The sequence below is a fragment of the Cephus cinctus genome, unplaced genomic scaffold (assembly GCF_000341935.2).
Source record: "Cephus cinctus unplaced genomic scaffold, Ccin1 Ccin1_scaffold0168, whole genome shotgun sequence".
NCBI classification, from domain to species: Eukaryota; Metazoa; Arthropoda; class Insecta; order Hymenoptera; family Cephidae; genus Cephus; species Cephus cinctus.
Genome location: NW_014332892.1, coordinates 953,691 through 979,172, shown reverse-complemented (window position 1 = coordinate 979,172; position 25,482 = coordinate 953,691). Strand labels below are relative to the sequence as shown.

Genomic DNA, 25,482 nt, shown 5'->3' with positions numbered 1-25,482 from the left:
TTTCCTTCAGCCAATTACAGGAGCGTTTAACTCGATGACGGCGTGACCGGGAAACGAATGAGAGTGCCACTTGTTCAGCGCGGGAATTTCAAACGCGTCAATAGGGGCCTAGGTAAATGTATAAGAGTCAACCAGTTACAACCTTTAACTCGATGGAGAATTTTCGCGAATGGCAAATCCTTGAATACAGATAACGATAAAGTATCAAACTATTAATTACAATCGCGATTTAAACTTGTCAAATATCGTCGATATAACTTATACGTAAATTCCGAGCACAGATATCGTATGCGAAAATTTATAATACCGTCAGCAACACCGTTGCTATTGCTAATGTTGCCGCAGCATACGAAAGTTAGGTGAATTAAACAAGCTGCCAAGTAGATTAGAACTTTGCCAATATTTAATTCGCGCGTTTTATCGTGACATTAAAATATTTTAATGCTTCATCCTTATAACAAGATTTTACAAAGCGTGAATTGCCGACAGAATTTCAAAGAACCCAAAGTACTAGTTGAGTTTAACATCGACTCACGTGTATCCGTATAAATATCACGAACCAATGCCATACCGCGTAAAATAAAAATACCAATGGCAAATAGATTGGATATTTTTTTAGGAGTTTCCAAAAGTTTCAAAAGTGACAGAGCAATACGCAATTCTATAACGATCCAAGACTAGTCCACGTCCGAAATAACATAGGGAGGTACAAGGTATAAAATTCGACTTTGAGAATGGTCGGTGAATACAGAAAGGAATATTCTTATTAGCAAAGTGGATACAGGGAATATATAGTATACAATATGTATGTATATGGTATCTATGCTAAGCCTAAACTTTGACCCGAATATTTAAATTGTCCATATCCCGTCTAAGGGATTAGTTTGAGGACAGTCGAGAGTAGAAATCGATATGGGAGTATCGTATAAGATTCGCAAGAGTACAAGTTGACTAAGGGGAACAAGGACGGAATTTCAAAAGTGCACCTTTCCCATTTGCAAGAACGTCTGGTTCGCGAGACAGATTCGTGTTTCAAACAAACTAGGATGGAAGCAATATGCATTTTATAATATCCGGTAGGACGGGCACCGAGAGCGAGAGGATAAAGTTGGCTGAGCTATGATTATGGCAGAAGAAGACGTGCTTCGGGATGAGGCGAAGGGTAAAGGGATGAAGTAACGGGACGGATGCCGGGCGTCTATCTCTGCCGTTGAAACACCATCGAACGAAGGCTTCTTACTCCAGCCAAGAAGTCAGAATGCATTTCATCAAAACTTGCTGCTCCCGAGTCACGAGTCACCGCAGCCGCGATTCACTTCACTGTGGCGAATGGGAACTTCAATTTTAAAGGCTCGCACAACTCGACTCGCTCGGATGTGTGCTCAGGCTAGAAGTTTAATCGCAGAAGCAGACATCCGGTACGGAGAAATGTTGCTACCATTCGCTATTATCTGTTTCGAAATACATATACATATACGTCTGATCCTTTGACGCGGCTGATTATTTGTTGCTGTGTGGCAATTGAAGTCGGTCCATCCAATTGAGGTGCACTAATTAGATCTGATAGCTCTGACGTAATATCTTGAATAAAGCAGCCCAGGACGACGTTGGATCATTGCACTGATAGGATTTGACTGAATGGCAGATACATATCAAAAGATCTGATAGAGCCAAGTATACGCGGTTATTCCAGACTATTGACACCGTCTGAAGGTGACGTGTCTATTTGATTCCTATCGATTTCTATCGATTCGTATGGTAGATTTATCATCGGTTGGTAAAACAGTTTTGAACAAATCCTAAACCAACGTTACGTGTAAAAGTAAGGTTCGTTGGCTCAAACATGAATTTTTGGTCAGATTGAAAATTGCGAATTTGGAATCTGACAAAAAATTAATTTAATTATTTTTTTCATGATTATTATTTTTTGATTTTTCGTAATCCACTTGTTTGATACTTTGTACGATTTTTTTCTTAATTTTTGTTTACTTCACAGCTCGGAGTTTCAAGTGAAATTGCTACGCATTGCGAACACGGTTTTGCGAATGCACACAGTGTTGGCCAAGTACGGAAAGTTGTCGGCGCGAATAAGGCTGGTTGAAATCTCAACAGCAATTAAAATGCAAATACAAGAAGGACTTAACGAGGATGTAAGGAAAACAGTGATTCCACGGTTGGTAGTAGAAGGCTTGAGAATGTTCTCTGCGTGTCCTGAGGATAGCTCGGAGAGGGAGGTTAGGGCTGCTATCATGAGCAGTAATAAAGAAGGGTAGATACAGTAGTTGGTACAGTAGTAACAGTGGTAGACAATTATTTTCGCAACATTATTTCCGAGTCTCGGCAAATGAACGTTCCGACTGCGACTGGAAGGGTAGTAACAGCCCCGTGATGGTCCCCTGTCAAATAAGTTGAAAGCTTTATGAAAATGAAGCGACATGGAGGAACGGGTAGGTGACTTGACCGAAGGCAAAGAAAATTTCGAAAAATAATCCAAAAGCCAGTACACATTATTCTTACTACTTACTGAAATGGACTGTGACTAAAATATGGAAGATATCAGCAACCTATTATGAATCTTAGATATCAAAAAGAAAAACCGGTCCGATAAGGACATTTGGACTTTTTCTATGTCCGAATAATTTTTTTTTTAAATTCATAGTATCTCATAGTAAAATATTATTATATTAATATATTATCAACCGTCTTTAGGGTGAAACAAAAAATTCGCGAATTCATCCTGTGACTGATTCTGAAATTCAATCCCTAAACCTATCGACTGCGTCACAATTTCTAACCCTGGAACTAACCAGCGAAATTAAACATTTAAAGAGGCGACATTCTACGACGCGAATTTCGTCATTGTATATGAGAAACCCACGAGCGCTTACGTTAATGTAATTCCCTACTGAAGTATGTGCTCCAGGTGGTTGCAGCGAGTCATACACATTTTGCACTACGGAGACGGAATTATATTAATTGGAAGGCGACGCACAATGGGATCCCATTTATTTGAAACTATGTCCACAAAATTTGAATCCCTGTACGGAGCACGAAACTCGGTAATGTTTCTCCCGTAATACATTGTAACTTAGATATGGCTTCCTCCTTAGTTCAAAACCAAGGGTGCTTGAAAGCTTGCTAAATGTCCCACGACTTATTAAATTCACCTAAATCTTATTAAAACGAAAAACACATTTTTCACTACCCACCCTAACGGCAATTTTGAGTAATTACAATAATCGATATAAATTTTCAAAATACATCGATCGAAATTTTCAATCTGAATTCTCAATGCATTTACGATAAATGCAACAATTGGCCAATGCTTAAAGTCACCGTTGGGTTTCCAGAAAAGCTACGCGTGTTTCCCCGCACAGTGGTATCTTGCAAGCGTAAAATAATGCTCCCACAAAATTTCTCTAGTGGCGAAACAATTGACTCTGGCGAAACTACGAAATATAAGAGTATAAGAAAGTTTTTCTATAAATCAAACGGGCCCGCATAAAAGACTTCGCTGAAAGAAAACAGCCATTCGTTCGTTCGCCACGTGGCGAGGGGAATGCTGGGAACAGGATGGATCCAAAGGGCCAAAGAGGGACTAGATTTCGCGAACATGGAAATTTAGCAAACACTTCAGTTCCGCGATTCTTCCCCATAGTGATTAATGCGTTGAATGCAAATTCATTTGTCATTCGCATCCATTATTTTTTTTTTTTGGAACCCTTTAGTGCACCGCATTTTTGCGACAAGCAGATGGACTTGAGGGGTACGCGTTTAACGATATAACTGATCGTCTTGACATTCGTTTATTAAGACCTAACGAGTGCCTTGTATCACAGTCATACGTTGGTAGGATCCGACGAAATATTTTTCACGACCTTTAACCTTTGATACACACAGAGTGATAGTGACGGAAGTAATCATTGTATCAATGCCCGATGCAATTTCGTGGCCAGCCAGTAGGTGCGATTGGATTTTCGCCAAAATCGAGTAAATATATCACTTCGGTGTCGAAGAAGGCTGAATCGATCTGTGAAAGGATTAGAAAAATGTCCTGATTGACGTTCTTAAACTTAGAGCTTTATTATGAAGCCTAGTATAAAGTATCGATACGGAAGCTCCATGAAGTAACGATAGGTACACTCGATACTTGGCGCAAAGTTTAAACCTGGCATAAACCGCGAGACCAAAAAATAAAAGTATAGAGTAACGACGTGTGAGGTGTCAGCGTAGTAGTAAATAATAAAAAAAGACGTTCAAGTATCAACCAACTTTCTCAAGTGCTTCAATATTTCATAAAACTGTCGTAAAGTTCGCTTGACCGTGGACGAACGTTGGATATAATAGCTTGCAATTTTTTTCCTTACCCCCTCCACGAACCTCGTGCAACGAATTTCCAAACTTTTTTTTTCCTTATACCGACTTCGTACGGTCTCTTCGAAACTTTGCAGTGTCCATTTTTTTCGACTTTATTACTGATTTTTGGAAAAAATTTCCGAAAGAGATGGTAACGCTGCTTTTTTCGGAAGATGAATATATGTATCTACGTGCGTGCACTTACTATAGCAAGTGTACTATACAGTATCTTCGAATATATAATGCGAAAGCGTTTGTAAAGGTCCTGGGATACATAGATTTTTCATCGTTCATTGTAACGAGCATACCAACTGCCTTGAATGCATATACACATGCACAGGTATACATTATGTACAAAACTGAAAACCTAAAAATGTCCTCCATGCTGAAATAAAATCTTTTGTTTTTTTTTTTCCACGCAAACAGTAGAGCTTTGACCCTCCCTTTGACCCCCCAAAAAAAAACAACAACGTCGACTCCATGTTCCGTCTGGCTGCGTTTAACATTTACGCACTTCCAGTCGCACGGAAGAAACGCGAAACCGATAATAATCGACGAGGAACGTGAGCCTTCCCGTGCCTTTATTCCGTGCATACGCGAAGCTCTACATGCAGAACATAGACTTGCAGTACATAAAGTTCAGTAAACCATATATAGCGTAGAAGCAGCTAAAGTACCGGTGGATACCGAATATTACGTGAGGTTGGAAGGGCTCGATAGTATATGAAAGAAACTCTAGCAGATCACAAGTTACATACGAACGGTTTCTACAGGATCCTAGTACCGTCGAGATTAATGTCCCGTAGTAAAGCCTGGCAAGTTGGTTGTGCGGTCAGCATCAAAGGAAAGAAGACGATAGCTTTATCAGTCAAGTTCTTATCAAGCCGAATTTCGGTCCATTTCCCAAAGTGTTGACTGGCACTTTGAGTTTCAATCCCGATATCGATACGAAGTTAAGTATTTTATTAGAATGAAAAAAAATGAGCAACTTACAAAAAGCTTCGCCAAGTTCTAAACAGTATCACCGTTAACGCAAGTAAAGCTTTGAAGTTGTACATGGAAATTTACGTGCTCGTCTTTCCTGTATACGTTGAGTTAATAGAAAGCTCAAAAAGCACGTAAACATCGAGACAAATGAAGTTCTCTTTCACAGTCGCGCAAACGACAGATTCCACTAGGTACAACTTCCAGAATGTATGAGATACCATGATACCATCCACCTTTAGCCAGGATGCCGTAGTGGAAAATTCGAATGCTGAAAAAGAGTTACGCGCGCTTCCAATACGTAAAGATTCGTTCGGTAAAGCAGCTCGCGCGAATCTATCGCGATTACAAGCGAGTGATGTTGATATTAGTTTAACGTAGTCTCGACTTAATTTCCTTAAGAGAGGCAGAAGACGCGAGTGAATGTGCTCATTTGCTTCAGTGTCGAAGTAATTACTCCAGCAGTTGTCGTAGGAAATTCGTCAGACAGCCCATTTACCAAACTTCACCAAGTTCACAGGAGGCACTTCTTTTTCCGTGGATATCTATAGGGAATGACGTCACCGGTAACCAACCTACCCACCTATCCAGGTACGTGGGTGCGCGTGAGACGCCTACAGGCGTCGCGTCCCTTTCCAGCGAGTGGGACGTATTGTCCGGAAAGTACGTAGCTCGTAAAATGCGAAAGCTCGGGGCTCCTGAGCATCGGGTGGTGACGTAGGTCAGATCCGTACGCCGGTAAAGACCTTTCTGGATGCCGAACAATCTCGAAACTAGAGACAATTGAGACCGTGCGGTGACCTATCGAAATAGTAATGGCTGCCGGGGAAGTTCCAGTATGTTCATGGTTGCCACTGTTGCTCGTTCCGATATTGTGCTCGAAGTTTACCTTTTCCTGGACGGTAGATCCCGACGTGCAGGGATGCGCGAAAAAGAATTTTTTCACTAATGGGACATGTTTAACGGACATTGTTTGTGATTAATTATAAAACGGATATTTGTTTGTGATTAAGTATACAAATTTTGTACAATTAACGGGAGGAACAAGTATCGCTTTACAATAGATTGTGGATATAAATACTATGCGATATGGATTTACGGGCTTTTCCGGTAATTTTCATATCTTTTTTACTTATGGATTAAATATTTTTGTTTCACGAAATTATTATAATGTACCGTGATAAAATCGATTTAACGAACGGTATAATGATTTATGTGCAGGCGAACGATGACTGCCAGGAATTTCAATTAAAATTTTTATTAATTGCCTTATATGAGTGACGATCGACTAATTTTTTTGCAGTGGAAATTTAATGCATGGAAATTTTACATAAAATCGTTATCACGCGCGAGTACTACTTAGTTGACTGTAGGACGTAATCGCACCGATAGAAATTTTGTCATTTTGGGTTACAAATTTCATTTCTCTTTACCTTCACTTATACTACAGTGATAGGTCCAACGGTATGTAACTAAATACCTAAAAGTGGGCGAATAACATATGTATACGTAACGAAGATTTAAAGTTGGCAATTTTGCCGAAAATTCTATTCCCACCCAAATTCAAAGATCTACGGATTATCGATTTGGAAACTGGTTCACAAGTATTTATAATGTACCTGTACACGGAAGGCTGAAAATGATTTTATCTAAATAAGTGTAAAAATAAATTTATACATACGTAACGAGTAAACTCTCCCTTATCATATCCAATGGCCGCTTGTACAGAATAGGATAGACATTTGCGGGGCGCAATCTCAAATTGTCATTATCATTATTATTAATGAGGCACTTGAAAATCGTTATCGGTTCGATAGCTTTCAATGACTGTCGCATAAATTGTGATTAACGTTACGTTACCGTAACGCAACGGTAACGCGTAACATGCCGCAACGATGCGGCAAATTCTCCCGCGAATCGGATAGGATACCATATTCGATTCGTAAACTTTTATATATATATATTATATACAATATATATATATATGTATATGTATACGGTATATCACGTATATGCCATATGTGCAGAGACACGGCCACGTACGCAATGGAGCGATGCATTTTAATGCATTGAAATTGATAAACGATCGGTAAACCAAGTTGGAGAGATGTGAATGGATTTTTGAGGATTTTTGGTTTTTATACGTGGAATTATTCGTGTTACCGTTATCATTATTATCATTTATATTGTTATTATTAGGCAGGAAAAAAATTTAATTTACGAATCACTGCGCGTCGTGTGCAGATTTTTTGCAGCTTACAGTCTCCTGGGTACGTTAAAGATATTCGGTTATTAATATCTTCAAGTATACCTGAAACGACAATTTTTCTTTTCCGACATCCAGCGTGTCTGGTGCAACCGGAGTGCTATCCACTTATTGGCATATGCGCGAACGTAGGTAGCTGCTCGTAAAACATCAGCTTCCTATACGTCACTGGGAAAGGTGCTTTATCTTTATTTACGATAACCAACATGCGAGACGACGATTTCGAAATGGCCACCACCTCTGCATAGACGTCGTCGTAAATTTCATGTCGCTCACGTGTGTATCCACCTACAGTACACGCGAGAGTATATGAGAAACCCGTGAATTTTTCCGTTGCATTTGACGCCAGCTATTGATACTGCATTACCACGTGGAATGAATTTCAGATAAATCGGGATGCTGAGGATTGAAGATTTTTATTATCTGACCCGTTTTACTCTTTATGCCAACTTAAGGTACGGTGTACATGTTTTTTTTTGCTTATTGAAAAATAAATTTATTTCCACACTAATCACGTTAAGCGCACGCACCAAGACGATAAGTATTGACAAGTACTGCCGGGACATCGCCGATTGAGAACGGGTTGAAGTCGTTTAATTTTCTGCCACATTTTCCAAACTTACGTAATTCCGCTTGAATTTCGCGTATCTGTACGCTTTCCAAAACGAATAGGATAGGCAGTGGATATGGGCTAGGTAGATAGGTAGTACGCGTAAGTGCGCTTAATAAATTCAACTGGACAGAACGGTCCAATCTGACCGCTGAAAATGTAATCTGCCTTAACATATGTGCGGGTACGATTATTTTTTTTTGTTTTTTTCGTTTTTCCACCAAATCTTCGCAATGCATTCTAGTTGGATAGTATGGAATCTGTGTGCATTCGCTCTGAAATAAAAGTGAACTCGTTATTTATAATTTAATTCTTTTTCTCTCCCTTACTCTTTACGTTCGAACAATACGAGTATCGCCCGTGCACGCTTGAGAGACTACTTATATATACATATATTGCAAACTCGAGTAACGATACAATTGTTCGTTGACAGAGGAATTTTGTCTGTTATTTAAAAAGATACCTAGATCCCTAATGAAAAGTTCATAACGTTGACGTATCTAGTGAAATATTGGTGGACTATATTTTTTTTCAACGCCTCAATTCTTTATTAACATAGAATCTAAAATTTCGTTGATCTTACTTAATAAAATTCATGGACTATTTTACGCTGTTTCCAATAGCTTTGTGCGGGTTATTAGATGGCTTATCGGTTCGCAATAATTCCTGGATTACATGATGTCATTTTAATATGTCAATGTCTTCCATACTGACGCACGTGCGTTTTCCCCTCACGTGTCATTAACTTTTATGGCACTGACACTCCTCTCTGCCGTATACGTTTTTACCGTGCGCCACTATTGAACTTGTACGGTTTAATGGATTTCCTTCACGTTTCTCTCTCTCTCTCTCTCTCTCTCTCGCTCCTTCTCTCGTCCTTCTACTTCCCAACCGATTTCATCCCTGCCGGTGACAGCTGCCGTCGACTTGCTGAACTTTATCAATTCGTCAAAATGTCGAGGTTGATAAAATTATTTATCGATTAATTATTCAAATAATCAATTCATCAAGATTTATCGGTAAGCTCTCAGTGCGAAATACATTTTCGTAAAAAAAGAAAAAATATTTTTTCTAGAAGATCGATTATACGTATAATAAACGCGTGGATGTAAAGTAGCAATTCAATTATTAATTCGAGTACGAACGCACTCGACTACAGTTCTTTAATTGTGACAAACTTCATTGCCGCTTATTGTTGCCAATGACAAAACGACGTCTACTATATGTATATAGACGTAGGTAAATTTTAGATTGGAAACCCAGACGGAGTAAGAACTTTTCACGACGCATTATCGGATTTTAATGCTCGGCAACGTTACGGGACGAAATTTCGAAATAAAATATCGCTGCTGTCGCACGACACGCCTCATACATTTTAAATCTGGCTGCTTTATGTAATGCGCTCGTAAGAAATGACATTTTAGACTATCCGCCACGAACACCACGGATGCCATCTGCATGGCAATGGAACATGATGGTGGTGGGTTGAAAACGTAAAGAAAAAGAATTATTCAAAATAAAAGCTCGCAAGATAAAAAATAATGGGACAAAGAAGTAAAGAAAAAGTAAAAACAAAAAATCTAACTTGTCTCAGCCCGGGCCCTTTCGCAGATTTAAATTTCCTTACACGTACCTTCGAGACGTCGCGACGCTGGCTGACGCGTATATATATGTATATAAAAGAAATAAAAAGACAGCATCCAGCCAATATCCAATAGTCATCCTCTTCGTGACTTCATGATAACATAATTTACTGGTCAATTTCAGATTTATATTTTATTCCATTCGACCTTCCTCGCTTCCCCCCTTCCGCCCTCCTCCGCAGTACACTAATTCTACTAATTAACAAACGATTAATTAATCTTATCGCGTATACCACTACCCCTGTATACGTAGATAAACGTCTCAGTACGCAAAAGTAATTTTCAGCTGCCATTATCTCTATGGTATTTAACCATAAAACCCCAGGAGTTTTCGGTACGAGCTTTCCAAAATGTCTGACTACGCCCGTTGCGGAAGAGGTCTCGGTGCCCCCGGCGTATCCTGCGGTGCGCGATATCGCCCTTTAAAAATGGGTACCCACTTTTTAGTCAGGGTTGCGACCGGAGAATAATGTCCACAGTTCACCGAGGTGAACGTCAGGTTAACTCCGTCCCGCGCGTCCCACCCGAGCCGCCTGGCTGTTGGCCCCATTAGTCGGTGCGCCGGCGTAATAAATTTTGACGCTATTAGGAGCATAAAAATAAAGGAGATCCTGAAGCAGCCTTTGGTAGCTATACATGTATATAGAGAAAAAAGGATGCAATAGGGAAATGGGTTTACACATTGTACGTATCTCGTACTATACCATACTGCAGGCTGCAGTGTGGTAGTATAGCAAGAAAAGGCTGAACTGAAAGAATATGCTGATAGGAGGAGGAAGAAAAAAAAGGAAAAGTCCAAGGAGAAACCTGATAAAAAAAAGTTGAGAATGCGTGGTAAAGGTGGTTACTGTTACGGGGGTAGAAGTCCCCTGGGGACGGTGAGCTTTGTCTCTAGCATGCATGAGCTTTTTCAGGAGGCATAAAGGAGCTGCTGGTTATGGCTTTAAAGAAACGAGGGTCTTCTGGGAGATAGAGCGAGAGGAAGGCGTCGCGACGCCGACGCCGTTGAATTCATTCTTAAGCAATGTTGACACGTGGAACTTATGGGGGAGGATAATATTATACGGTGTTCTAGGTAGGCCGAGCTGGTAGGAAATTGCGAGTAGATCATGCGGAGAATCTCACTGCTGATCCACGTCCCAGGTTCTCCTGTCTTCCGGTTTGTCCATCGCGGAGACGCAGACGGGAGCTAAATGATCGCGTTAAGTCCCCGAGTATTTCTCCCGCTTTATTTGGTACGCTGAGTGCGGAAAATCAACGGCGGAGTCGGATGGATTTTCTACACTGGCTTTCACGGGTAACGCATTTGCCCCTTTTCAAGAGCAATAGTTCACTCCCGACAGTGGAAATGGCTAGGGTCGCCAAATCGGGAAATATTGCCGATTGCTGCTATCCGGTAAAGACCGTTTCATTCACCTTTGACCCTCTTACCGTGACTTTTATCTTTTACTTCTCCTTCGATTCCACGCTGTCCCTCTTGCGTCGTTACTTTCTACCTATATTTATCGGAATCCATATTTTTTACTTAAATTCTTCTTTTCCCTCGTAAAGATCGTAGATAATTGGATCGCTCATCGGAAACTTTTATACTTTGAAAAGATCATTTTTTGTTTGAAAAATAAGCTCATTTCGTAAGCTGGTCAAGTTGCTGGTTAAGTACAGGTCAATTACCCGGTACGATAAGATGACAAACTAACAGCTGGTTCCGTCGACTCGGAAAAATCTCAACGTAATTTCACTTGATCGCTAAGATCGAAGGTACACACTGCGCTGGATAATCTACGGTATTCAAACCGGAAGAAGTGCCAGTAAGTATTACAAGAGACAGAATGAAAGCTCCACGAAAATCTAAGAACAGGAGTATCTATACTCTATTCGAACTAATTACGATGCAATACCCTCTTTCAGTCCTCTCATTCTTTCCTCGAGGCATCTTCAGAAGCATCAAATATTCATAGCCACCCTAGTCAGAATAATAATAATGGATACCGTCAAAGAACGTAATTATTACCATGAACAGAGTAAGATTTAAATTTTCCAAAGTCTCGATTTTTATAAAAAAAAAAAGACAGAGCTTGAAAATTGATTATCACGCGAGCCCCAAGATTATCTGAAATAATTAGATCCAATGATAGCTATGCTCAATGTCAAACAAATATCCCAGATGTCATTTATGCATAGAATTCAGGATCTGGATGATTTGATTGAATTATAAATATACCAGGGCGTAGATTTTACAGCTTAAAAACTATTTTGATTACTCACTACGAGTTTATTCTGTGGCTATAGGGGGCTCAAACTTTCTCGTCTATATGCACTGCTGTCTGGCTATGCTATATACCATTGTGTTATATACGTACACTTAAACATATCTGGCGGCAGCGTTTGCTATGGCCGTGTACCGTTTAAATTCAAATCCTAACCCAGTTTCGAAAACTCCTATGAAAATTTACTTCCAGCAACCTCAATGTTCTAGGTACATTTACACGTAGCGAGACGAGAGCTTTTCTCGCCTCTGGATGGGAACTGGACGGAAAACTAACTTCCCATTGAAATCATACTCACGATGATGGTAGATTATTATGTTGTTTAAGATACCTAAGGGTTGTTGATTTTACTTATATCTGTATATTATCATGACTGCACTCGCCAACGTTGAAAAGATTCTTGTGCATATAGTCGGTGTCGTAGTGCATTGGTATGGTAGCCTTTGTTTCTTCTTTATGCATTTTTACCTGTAAAGAAAAAAAAAAGTTGAGTTGCCTTTGTATTCTTTATACGTTTCGCGAGAATTATATATTCCGGAATTCAAGAGACGGCTAGAATTTTGAATAACAGTGGATTTTATTTTTAAATGATTTAGAGGAATGGATCAACGTTCTTCTTTTCTGATAGTTTCTTCATTTCATTTCTCGATTACGTGAAATTTTTCATATTTCCATATTACCAAAAGCTCTTCCCAAATGTACAAGGGACCACGTGCTCTGTGCTACTTGAAAGAGATTGATCTTTAAAAGCATCCTCTCAGGGTAACTCCGATGCAACATGCGTCGACTGAGAAATTGGATTACATACATAATAAAATTTTAACAAGCAATGCTTTGTATCGTCGAATTACTTTCTATTGTATAATTCATTCGAAAAAATATAATTCCATATTGGGATTACATTCGTATAGTACGCGTTCGTTATTGCTGTATTGTATAGAAATACGAATGATGGTGGTATATACTAGTTTAGTTAATTATAACCCGTAAAGCATCTAGGAAACAGGGCTGTACAGTGCTATATTATTTTTGAAGCGCAGTGGAAAGTCTACGTAGAAAATTTGCCGTTCAAAGTGACCGAAAGTCATTTGCAGTAATATTTACGTTTGTCATTCGTACCAAATGTAAATCGGAGATTCTATCGCTTACGCCAACCGATACGTTTCTAAATCACTCGCTACGTTTACTTTCCAACCCGCGTTTACCAATCGACTGTTATACAGATTTTCTGCTGGTTAAATATCGTTCCTCTCGCACGTACCAATAATACGAGCAGTCGTTATCGTACAATACTGAATCGAGAATTTCTCTAGAGCTATTTCGATATTTATCACGTTGATAAATCGCATTGGGATACAATAATACTGAACCGCGTTACTAAATACACGTGCGCTTTCAAGATATTGTTTAATAACATGATTTTATCGCGTACGATTGAGATTTTATGATTCCAATTATTTCTCAACAATCTCAATGGTACAATCGGATTATTCCATTGCAATAAGTGAAGTATGACTGATTATTTTTATAAATTATTACAACCATCGATAACTGCGTAGTGTTATATGAGTGTAATTAACAGTAAATTAAAAAAATTATGAAAATAACGTAATGTACAGTATACAAATGAATATTAGTTTGATGAACTAAAGGAAAATTAATATGAGTTAGGATTTAATTAAGAGAAACAATAATTAGTCATACCGCAATATTTTTTTTTATATTTCCATATCAGTAGCTTAGAGAAAAATCTTGAAATCCCAACCATGTGGGTAAGTGGCACAAAAAGTTATCTAGAGCAAAGTAATCTCAATACTTGATTACCATCGTAATACGTACTCCTTTGGTTACTTTCGCACGAAAAAATACAAGTTACAAGATGCAATGCAAAGCCATTCACGTTTCAAAGTAAAAAGTTTCCTTCGACATAGCCAATACCGGAGCCATTTACATGGACCCGAAGGCTGATGTAAAATGGCTTCGTAAAGGCATAAACAAAAAAGGTCAGATAAAAATGACAGGGTCATTGTCACAAATTGCTCCACCCTATCGTTAAACGGTTGAAAATTGTCTGACAATGTAAGGAATAAAGTCTCTTCTGCCCCCCCGAGGATCTCAGAGTGCTTCCCGTTGACGGGTCCAACCAATATGCAAGATACTAAAGGGAGACGCGGTACGTTTCGGCACAAGTCTCTAGGCCAGGCAAAACTCCGTCCTTTTTCATCCACACCGCCATCCTTCATCCCCAAACCCCAAGAATTGTCTGACTTCAGAGTTCGAGTTCAATTTTCCAATTTCCCGGCTTGTCACTCTCCCCTTCGAATCTATTCGCTTGGAATATTTCTCGGTTCCTTGACACGGGCGCTCACTCGACTCCCCGTGTCGGTTATTTAAAATTCCCACGGGCGTTCGTCTTCTGTTTTAAAAATCACTCCGGCCCGCTTAGTATGCCGGGATGGCTCGTGCTAGTCGACTGTGATATTGCCTTAGCCCTCCCCATTTCGCCATCTTTCTCTCGTCCTCTCGTGCTCCGTCACTTCCTTTTTTCTCCTTCCCCCGCGGAATCGTCTCTATCCTTACTGAATTCGCCTTTAACCTTTCCTCCTCGTTACAGCCACCATCTCTTCCTCTTCCGCGCTGCTTTATTTCCCGATTTTTCCTTCTTTATTTTCACTCGGCGTCCTCCTCCACTTATCTTGCATCTTAACCAATCCCAAGATCTGAAAGTAACATTTCGATATCAATGCTTCATCGAAACGACGTTTCACAACCATATTACAAATTGATCGATCGATCGGATATTATTGATAGCTGCACTAACCTTCGAAGTCCGTCGATCAATTTTCCAATGATCATCATCGGTAATACGACATGATCGATATCACAGGAATCGAAGATGGTTACGCCACGTGGATACCCATGTTTTAATTAAGTTCGATAAGGTAACTGATAAAGAAAAGATAAGGGATGAAAAAAAGTTACCGCACACAAGTAAAATCCAGGGAAATCAATAGTCTTCCTAACGAGATGGCTTTTCCAGTAATTCCACTGATCGATGGCTTCGGCGTTATCTTCTCGATGAAAATATCGATTCTCCAGCCTCCTCCACCTTTCAAGGTACTGCACTTGGATTCTTGATAAGACTATGGGAATTTCCTGTAAAATAATAATCATCGTACAAGACACCAGCTACCTACGACCACCGCATCCCCCTATGGCATATATGTATAGTCATTTAGATAATGGCACAACTTCATGTAACTGGTACGCCAGTGTCCACTAAGTAAACGATAAATAATGCTTAGTTTTTACAGCGAGTACGAACACCTATACCCTATACACGTCACGCTTATAACGTAACTGTTATCTACGGCGGCTTCAAAGTTACCAACTTCACCAACACCCCGAGACGAAGTAGGGCAGCGTTAATCACGAGAGCAGTTACTAATTTCCAATTACAACAGAGTATACTACTGCCGTATTGCTATAGCGTACCAGGTATATTTTCCACCGATAAAGCATAACGGCAATATCATTAATGGCAGAAATACTAATTTAATAATAATAATACCTACGTTATATATATCGGTGAATATGACATTTTTCTCTACAGACGCACGTACTGCACTAGTTGAAAAATTCGCTTCTCCCGTACGAAGACTTTTGTACGGACGACTCGACGTATAATTCGCGAGCTTTTAATTTCTTCGTATAACGGACGAGTCCTGCCACTTTTTATTTATCGTCACGACCGACTCCTCTTGCCCCCAAACTCGTGGGCTTCTCGGCCGTTAAACGAATTTTCGCCGCTCGTGAAAAGTTCCTCGTCTCTCCGTCACACGTGGTAAAGAGCACACGTGCTTTAATTTTCCATGACATTCCTTGCCTTTTCTCAGCCTTATTCCCGTCCTCGTATATACATCGCGTACTTTATCCGTGTCTGCACGTATGCGTAAGTAAGAGGTAGATATGAACTACCCTCATGGTCCTGACAGACATACAGCCGAATTCCCCTAAAAAATATACCGAAACGAATTTCGAATTACCTCGAAAATTTCATCCCTTTATGAGCTACGTAGACGTCGTTCTTTATACGCGGCTCATCCATCCAAAGTGATGTTTTATTTTAATAACGTAAATTTTCACTTACGCCCTGTGTACCGACTAAATAATAATCATTTCACGTTACGATGTAATTGATTTACGAATCCGTGATTACGTAAGTGGCCGCACTTTCGCACATACAAAATACAGTAAGCAAGCAGGTGGTAAAAGGCTGGTTTGCAATTTTGTTCTTTTGTTACGGCATAGATAATGCAGTTGCGGTCTTGACTTTCTTCTTTGCTGATGAGGTAAAAAAGTAAATCCGAAAGCATTTCCGTTTCTGAATAACGTCTATACCTAGTATACTGGGTGTTGATATTTTTTTTAGTGAAAAAATTTCGTAACCACGACGGCCACTCGATAGCTGTGATATTTGGAGACGTTGTTAATTTACGTAAAAAAAAAAAAAAAAATTTGTCCCGAACGACGTGGAGTTCTACCGTTCATGAATTTTCGTTTCAACTTTAATATTTATAGCGGAGCAACAACCGGGGCTTCCAACGGCAAATATAAGGGACGGCGTTCACAATGAAATGAAATCTATTATTTCAGGAACGTTGCATTCTTCCGCGACGGGCAGCGCGAACCGCGAAATACAATTTATCGGTTTGAACTTTTGCTCTACGACGCAATGAATAGTTACTCGTGTGTATTGTATAAATAGCTATGAGAGAGCTTTACAATGGCTGTAGAGCAATTGGCAATGTTGGTCCGGGACAAACGATATAAGCTACAAGGTCAATTTTTTTCCATACGAATTAAGTATACCATAGCGTAGAAAGCTAATGCAATAATACCACTGAATTCTGACGACTTCAGCCTAGAGCCTCTAGTACCCAATAAAGCACAATACTCGGCGTGTAATTTCAACTTCCTGACGCAAGGCTCCCTTCAGAATTTAAAAGCCCAGACGTACCGAGCTTAACATTCCTTTTTATACGACCATATACGCAGCACGCGTTACCATACGAGCACATGCAGAGTTACGATTTTGCACTGGACTACTTTTTCGAACCTAACCTACGCTGTACGCGAAACTGCACCAGTCTGTGTCCACGACTGCAGCAGCCATAAGTTTCCCTAGGTACATTTTCCAACGTAACAGACTCCGCACGATTGGATATATGACACTGATTAAAATCCCGCGATAAAGCCATATGACTGCTGACCCGGTCCTGCCTGATTTAGGAAAAGAAATAAAAGTGCAGATTTACATATACATAATTTCCCGTCCCCGTACAAAATGGTACGTTTAAATTTCTTTTTTTTTCGATCGCATCACCAAAATTTTTTAACCCATGCGACAAACACGTGGGTGGTACGCGACACGCGTCAGCATCGACGTCTCTATGCGTCCTGCCTGATGGGTGTTTAACGTTGATTGATCGAATCCATGTTCAATTGGCGTTGTGTGCTTATATTGGGAATGGGGGAAGGGAACGTCCGCAAATATACATATCTGCATTATCTACGGTTCTACCCGGAACAACCAATAAATGGTTTATGGTTATTGCGCGCTCGCATACCTGTATCTACCTATACCGGGTGGTACATAATCCGATGCCTACAGGTATATGTCTGTATGCAGGTAGCCTGGCAAAGGTCGCATAATTTATTATGCTAACAATGACCACGTGACACGCGCTTGATGGGCCGCCGTTCGACCTCGCTTAACGTTACTTCCCCGTTAACGTTCAGCGCCCGAGTATTGCGACGTCCAGGTGTACCTTCCGAGGTAAAACTAATCGGGCGAGTCGTGCGGAAAATTCGCAATGGAACTGTCGTCACTGAATCACGTCTAGATACACGTGGAGGGTCGAAGTACTTGCTGGTATATAAATATCATCGCTGCGATTACGTTATGTACGTTGGGGGCTGAAAATAATGAAAATTATTCGGTATTCCGGTGCATTATAACGGCTGGGTTAGGTCAGGCTGAATTTCGATAATATTGGATATCGTTTTATTTTCACAGCCGGCGCTTATACCGGCCTGCAGTGCGATCCCGTCGTTTCCCGAAACGTTGGCGATTTTACGGCTACATTTTCGCGGCTCCCCTAGCCCAAAACTGTAATCGGGAGACTTCGGTTTTATCATTCGAATGGAAATCATTTTCCGATACTCCGGTTGCACTGTCGTAACAGAGTTCATCAAGTTTATAGATGAGCGTCGAACGTTTTCAGACTCGCTAAATATTATCTGACGAGCGTGAACTTTGCCGTTGAATTTTCCACGATATACGGCTTAACGGCAGGAATAAATAAATTATGTATGATTGATTAAATATTTTTCTCGTTGTTACAAAATAATTCGTGCACCGTAGGTAACTGCGTGTATCGACGAAAGTCCTTTATGCCCGATACCACCTACCCGGCTATCAATTAAATTTAATCAAAACTTTCAAACGTTCAATCCAAGTGCCAAGAATGCATAATAAGATCGTCTCGCCTAGCACGCTTGTAGGACAATGCAATTTCTTCTTTCGTATAGTTCTCGGCCCGATGCACTCGGGAAACTTTAATCAGAAAGCAGACACGTTGTACGTGGAAATTTTATCGAATGAAAAAATAATGAAATTCACCCTACGTGATAAACGTGTCAAATCCTACAAGATTTTGATTAGAGGGCCGCGTCTCTTATCAAAATTCAATCATCAAATCCCCAAGAGCCACAGCTACGTCAAATTCATGGATATCTCCTGATTACGATTCCAAGACGGCGGAGTCTTATTGACCCTGCTGTATACGCGTAAGGTACAGAAAATTCTATGCCACCCTAAATATTTAACGATAACGAATAAAACTTAAGGCTGATTTCATTTGCCCTTTAACCTTCTAATTCACTCTTCGATTTCCTAACCTTTTGAAGTCCTCCGGCTGAGGTATGCTTCGCAATTTTAAAAGGTCTAAACCTTTAATAAAGGTCCAGGGGGTGCGGATCCTCCCTACGTGGCAATAATACACACGCGGCTAAGTGGAATTACGGTTATTAAGGGCGGGGGGCTGTTTTGAGAAAAGCGTTCAAACCCAGGAGCGCAACCAGGGTCGATCATGCTTTCAGACGAGGCTGGACCAGATCCACAATTATATTTTTAATTATACACCGAGATGCGAGGAAGATTGCATAATTTCTCAGAGTAGAAATATATAGGTCATAACGTGCCCAACCTAACCCTGCGCCACCGATGTTTCTACTAATTGCAACAGGGCGCCTCATTATTTTTCAATTACGAGGTACATATATACCTACTCTCCCCTATCACATTCTATAGAGTATATATGAAGTAGAACCTACAGTGTAATACCGTTGCGAATTGCCTACGTAAATTAACTGATTAATATACGAAGTAAAATCACGCCTAGTCGAGTCTCCCCGAAATCAATTAATCCCCGGTCCAATTATCGTAACGAGATACGAAGAATCGTCAAGTACTTTTTGCCGAATATTACTAAAAATATTGTCTCCTCGGATTTTCCTCGGTTTCGCCAAATCCCATAGGCATGATTTTTGCAAGAAAAATAAACACGAAATCCCAGCATACTTTAATCTTAAGAATACCTAAGGGCTCGTACCGATAAATATTTACGTACCGGGAAAATTTATACCGTATAGAAATCAATTGATGTCACTTTGTTATCGTATCGATTATATTTTGAGTCGATAAGACAAAAAAAAAATCTCCGAGTCTTTCGACGTTCACGAACTTATTACCACTTATGGAAAATTCATAACTCGCCGGTTCGTAAAGTCGAGCTAAAAAGTTTCGCGAAATCGTGCCTTTCTCTTCTTACTCTCCCATACCGCCCCCCCCTCGTCGCGTCTTACCAAGAGCCACTTGAATTTTATGGAAATATTGCGCAATACAAGAAACTCTTTTGCGGCACGTATGCCAAGAACGTGAACAAAGTTCCAATAGAATCGTGGCTTCGCAGCCTCCGTGATGCGAATCTTTTCCCATTTATCATACAAGTATTTTTCGCTTGTCAATCGCTCCCTCCCTCTCTCTCGCGCCAATTGTATTCTCTTTAAAGGTGCGTTACTTTTCCTTTCCCTTTAAATCAAAGGAAACATTTATGGGATTTTTCAAAAAGCAATCGGATGTACAAAACACAGCAAAGAAATCCGTTTGACGAAAAGGACTCGCGTTATACATGCTATTTTTTTATTATGTTTTCTGAAAAATTTTACAGGGTCAGCATCAGCATCTTACTGCTCCCTTGATCCTTGTATGTACCCTGAAAAATACTTCCCGCGATGAATATTGCGCTCCAATGGCAAAGGGAGAATTTCGCAAAGTGCCGGCTGAGAAATTGCTTTTCCACGAATAAGTGATAAAAATAAAAAATCGGTAAAGTCCCGTTTAAGGGATACGATAATATTGACGTGGGACGTCAGGTAATTCATAAGGGTCCCTAATTACGGGACCTATTATAAGGGAAACTTGTGTCAGCAAAGTCGTTAAACGAAGACTCGGCGGGTTCGCGAGGTTCTCCTTTGGGAAACCGTGAGAGTGACGTTCCTGAAGAATAATCGATAATACCCAATATCCCCTACGGGGACGAAGATAGCTGGAAGCACTTGATTCTCCGAACACGGAAAGTCAGGATTGACTACCGGGCATCGAAAATTGCTAAGAGATTTTTTTAGGGCTCAAGTGAAACTTACCAAAATCTGTGATTAAAAGAAATATAGTGTATATACTATATTAAATTGAATTGATAATTCATATTTATAGATATCTTTCACATTTTCTTGTTATTAATTTTTCATACCATTCTGGATCTTTATAAATGCAAACCCAGCTGTTTAACGAAAATTTATTTTACCATTAATCTTACGTCTATACTGAAAATTATTAAGTGATACGAATATGAGTTCAAGGGTAGTTCGAGGGACGATACCAATGACTGATAAGATTTTTATTAATCACCGATTGAAATCAAACTGAATTCTTAGTGACTGGTATATTAAATGCCGCTTTATGTAAAACTAGTGTGCAACGTGTGGATGCACCTTTTCGCAAGAGCCATCCAGCTGGAAAGGATGGATGAAACGATTAATCGATCTGGAATGAAATTGACATCGATTCCTGTACGCGACATCGAGCCTCGCAGATGACGGCAGGACGTTTTAATTAACATTTCATCTCGTCCCTTTCTTTTTTACACTTTTTCTTTTTTTTTTCCAAAAATTTTTACCACCGCTAAGAGCGACCCACTTAAACGGAACGGACAAAATTTATTCCGTCACCTAGCTGCGCGAAAGTTCGCAATTCCCATCAGTTTCGCGAATTTCCATTAAAGCATTTGGTACGTTCTCGCCAATCACTCAAAATCCTGGATAGCATTTTAGTCTCTTCGCTCTCTTTCTATTTGTCTGGTCCATCTCGCTGAATATAGACGCGACAGCGTATGGCGGATCGATCGCAGCGACAAGCAGTGAAATTCGCAAATTCCTTTCCGGTGCGTGAGCTATTAAAATGGGTAAAAAAAAATTGGCTATATAATCCATGAAAAAGAAAAGTCGATTTTATGATTAATTACGCGCGTAATTAAGTACTAATCACGGAGTTTCTTTATTGGTGAAGAGATTCGTGGCTTTGCATCGCCCAAAAAAAAAAAAGGGTAACCGTACCGCCAAGCAGTATTGATAAAGCTACGCGAAAAATATCAGAATTATGGAAAGCGTTGCTGATTAATGACTTTTCGAGAATCACATTTTTAATATGAACATTGAATTACGAGTCTCCGATTAAAGTCCGTCACTTGCCATTTTTCAATTTTACGTCACTTTCGATAATGACCATAATACATAAACGTAACATATTTATTAAGCTTTGTCAAAATTACCTGGCCGAGCTCGATTTAAACAATTGAAAGTGGCCATGGAAATCGAAATCAAGTATTAATGGTTACTACATTGGGATTAAACGAAGACATTGTAAAGTAGGTTATAGCAGCCAAGACAATCCAGGTGAATAATTTACGTTATAGCCGTAAAGACTCAATAAGCACCTTAAGTAAATAATCCTTAAAGTGCATAAAGCGTTATTCGCAATGCAGAGAGGTCGATTCGAAAGACGATGCTATTGCGAATTTCCGTGGAAAATTTCGCATAAAGCTAAAGAAGAATACCAACCTATCTGAAAACTTTTATAATTACAAAGTTCTTCAAGACTCCAGCGTTGTAAGAATACCCTTCCATTAAGACCGTAGGTACTACTGCATACCTGCCTCGGAATACCTCTAATGAATTTATTAAAGATTTACCAATAAATTAATATTCGCGAGCTTTAAAGCTCGTGCCGATGAAATTTAATATCTATAGGTATATGCTATGATCGGTATGACGTTTTGACATATATATTAATATGAGTCTATAAAAGAAATAAAAGTCCAAAAAAAAATACACTCTTATCACTATACGACTATGGATCTCGATAATAGTATTGAACGGTCCCGAAAAACTTTCTCCCTCTTCCCTTGTACCGGAACGTAGCGCATTATTCGATTTTACGGTCTCCCGAGTTTTCAGTAAAATGGCAATTCCCTTGCCAATCGGACCGACTCAAAAGTATGCGGTATAATGAATATTAAGTGCTGCTTGCCGTCAGATATTATAGCGGATGACCAGAGATAGATATAGTAACGTGAATGTACTATAGCGTGGAATGTTTTCTATTTACTTGTGCATATAGGTATAATAGTACGGGGTAGCGGTAAGGGTGGTGAAATATTTTTTCGGTGCTTCACTCAAGCCTCCTTCCCCTGGTTCCAGATGAAGGTAACCGTCGGGAAGGGCGGTTTGCGATAAGAAGAATCTTTTTCGACATTTCCCTGCAGATGGCGCTTTGCATCGGCCGATGTCGCCGCCAGAAAAGAACACTTGGGGTATGGCAGCCGTTACGGGTAAGATAGTATAGGTATATACAAGTATACCAGTGTTATCGAAGGGGTTGCTGTAACGCGTCTTGTCTTATTTTTAACTTCTCAAAGTTGAGTCTTCGTGCAACTTTGCCGATTTACCTTGCGGCTTCCAAGTCCTCAGCACGGGACTATAAGTGTACTTTACACTTGGTCGCCCTCTTCTCGCGGTAATAATACTTTCTTTCAGCGTGTATCTCGAGGTGGCATCTGAAAGCGAAGTAAACGGCCCCCGGGTCGACCTGAGAGAGAAAGCTTCCTCGAGGATAAAAGTTCGCCCGGTATAAAGATTTCTGGTTAGGGAGGAGAAAAAATCCTTATCTGGAGCAAGCTAAGGTGACGGGATTTGGTGAAATGAAAAAAATCAGTGTGAAACAATGGAAACTTGGTGAAACGAGTAAAAGTGCAAAGGGTCGAGATTAAAAAAAATTTTTTACTAAGTTATACAGGTACGTTGGTTAAGTTAGAGAAATTCGAAAAAAAAAAAATTTATCTAGCAAGATATACATTGTTAGTAGTAATTTGACATGATTTGCGTACGGAATTAGATCTGACTTCCTGGCAATAATTCACCCCTCAATTGGAAGATTCAAGTAAGTCTCAAAGTAATCAGTGACCAAAGCCATCCTGTCGAAGCTCTGTAGATATGCAATCAGCGACTGTCAGGGTGCTTATAATGTCATGTGCCACCCGTTACATAATAAATCACTCCCATTTAAGAAGGGCAAGGTACTCGTCAAATATATAAAACAAGTTAGGTGATCGTCAAAGGAAGACCCTTGAAAGGGACTGTATTACACGAAATGATACAGGATCGAGGAAGATGCTGGGAGGATTACACTGGGAAAGATTGGCCGACAGATGTATTATGCAAACAGGGAGAAAACATAGGAGACAAAGGAACGAGAAAATACGAGAAAAATTGGAAAGTAGGGTGCACGGACTCTCCTTCGATACGGTTGGATAAGACGAATAAAAAAAAAAGAAGTTTGATAACGCGGAAACCATTTCGAGGCAGTTCGTCAGATAATCATGCAACTTCCTACTTATCTGTTTTATCTCTTCCTGATGGGAGGGACGAATGGAGAAAAAGGCTTGGGCGACGGAAACTTCTTTCGGAATAGGGTGAAAGTCTTCTCTGTGCGGGGTATATGTACCAGAGGATGACGGGGGATGAAAGAAGAGACTCTTAGAAACATTTTTCATTTGCATGTTGGTACGCCGAGCACGTTTCCGCTATCCGGAGTTGAACGCAAACGCGTCTCCCAACCCTGTTGGAGTTCGAACTCTTATAAGAACTCGAAACGCTACGTTCCTGACAATCGTCAGACACTTCTCATTCCTCTCGTCGCCATTGCACCTTCTTCTCATCTTTCTCATTCCCTTACGCTCTAGCCACTTCTACTCCTATCCCTATCGCCATGGTCGTATTACTTCTTTTCTTCTCGCATACCTTCACCTCAACTCCTACATTCCGTCCAGAACGTTCGGTATGGCTTTGGCACTCGGCCGTGCGGCAACTTATCACGGAATTAAAATTGAACTCAATGCTCCGAATGGTGCCGTTACAGTGAGACGTTACTTTTAATTGTCATTCGATAGGAACTGCAAGATAGAAAAACTAACCTCTTTGGTAGCATCCCGTTCACCGATTTCTCCTTCTACATGAATTCAGCCGATGTAACGCGAGGACACAAATCAAATTTCGCGCTCTTTCATCCGCGAAAACGGCAGTCCGCATGTACGTGACGTTTCAAACGCCATACGATCAATACTCGTCGTTAAGGTCTACCAAGTTTCTACTCTCTTCCGAAAAATCCCACCGTATCAACGATTCACTCAGACGTAAATTATCACGTCGGCAGCCATTACCAATGAGATTCTTCATCCTTATCAAAGGATTCGGAGAAATGTATACTATGTATAATACCTGATACATAATACTAAGTGTCTGTTACTCGTGAAGATCCGCAAAAAAAATGTTCAAAATATATTTTGAACGACTTTAATATTCGCGATCAAAGTCCATTATTTGGATGTTCCGCTTCTAGTGGATTCACCCTGTATACAGGGTGAATCACGAATCGTGATCAGTTGAGATTACTTTGTTATTAGCAGTCCGATCGAAAATGTTTTTATCAGCTTTTGCATGGTTTCAAGAGAGCTTTAACGTGATAGTGAAAGATTACTGATCAACTCTTTTTTTTAGTGTTTTTTCATGGTTACCTTGAATTTTTTGCAACTGAACATATAATTTTTTTACGCCTGTCTGTTAGAGGATTTCAAGACGAATTCGGCACATGTAAGGACATGACATTTTTTTCATCTG

At 40.0% G+C, this 25,482-nt stretch overlaps 1 protein-coding gene across 6 annotated transcripts in view; it reads left to right on the top strand.

The window, feature by feature from the left end:
- LOC107264359 (neuroligin-4, X-linked) overlaps positions 1 to 25,482 on the top strand; it is a 206,127-nt gene that overhangs the window by 2,645 nt on the left and 178,000 nt on the right. The window contains exon 2 of one of the 6 annotated variants that reach the window (XM_025081397.1): positions 23,008 to 23,138. The exons of the other annotated variants lie outside the window; for them this stretch is intronic. The gene's annotated coding sequence lies outside the window, so the exon portion shown is untranslated. The remainder of the gene's footprint in view (positions 1 to 23,007; positions 23,139 to 25,482) is intronic. 6 annotated transcript variants of the gene reach the window in all.